We start from the raw sequence: 802 nt of genomic DNA, 5'->3' as shown, positions 1-802 counted from the left end.
TTTTTTTTTTTCGTGAAAAAAAGATACCTATATACTAGTTTAGAAAGTACACAAGCCTAATGGCATTTATCTTGTCCTAACATTTCCAGGGACAGAGAATTTGTGAAATCTTTTTTGTCCTGAATCTCGGGATACACAGGAAGCAATACATCAACAATTTTGTAACTTTTCCAGGAAATATTTCTTGGACATTTTAAGAAAAAAGAAACAAATATTTTCAAACTATTAATTCCTTGATCGATATCTCTTTTAATACAATTCTTATTAAACTATTTCTTATTAAAACTATTTAGAAAATGATATTGTATTTTAAGAATACCATGGTATTGTATATAAGAATATCATGATAAATAAAACGCTAAAACGAACAGCTGTGAACGGAAATTTAGATCCCATAAAGAAGGCGTCAATAAGAAACAATTTATCTTTCCTGCTTATTTTAAGCACCACTGTCTTCCAACTATTTCCACAAGCTCGCTATGCATACCTCTTTCACCGTCAGATTCTTAAATCTCCATTCTCCTTTCCGAATTAAGAATTCCCTCCAAAAGAAAAAAAAAAAAAGAAAGAAAGAAAAGAAAAGAGAAGAGAAGAAAAGAAAAAAAAAAGATGTCTAGACGCATTCCAGAGAGAACCAAAGGAACTCTATCCGTTCGCCTCGAATTCACGCTTTCATGCCCCCCAACGCTAGTTGAGTAGCGCGTCGCGTGGAACAAAATCGAAAGCCGGGTACGCTTTGGAGCGCGCGTCACTCCAGCGCACAGCAGCGCCGTGAATCCGGAAGTTGGCCGGCGTAGGTGGA

The sequence above is a fragment of the Apis dorsata genome, unplaced genomic scaffold, assembly GCF_000469605.1.
Source record: "Apis dorsata unplaced genomic scaffold, Apis dorsata 1.3 scaffold_133, whole genome shotgun sequence".
Taxonomy (NCBI): Eukaryota; Metazoa; Arthropoda; class Insecta; order Hymenoptera; family Apidae; genus Apis; species Apis dorsata.
This window is presented reverse-complemented; position numbering follows the sequence as displayed.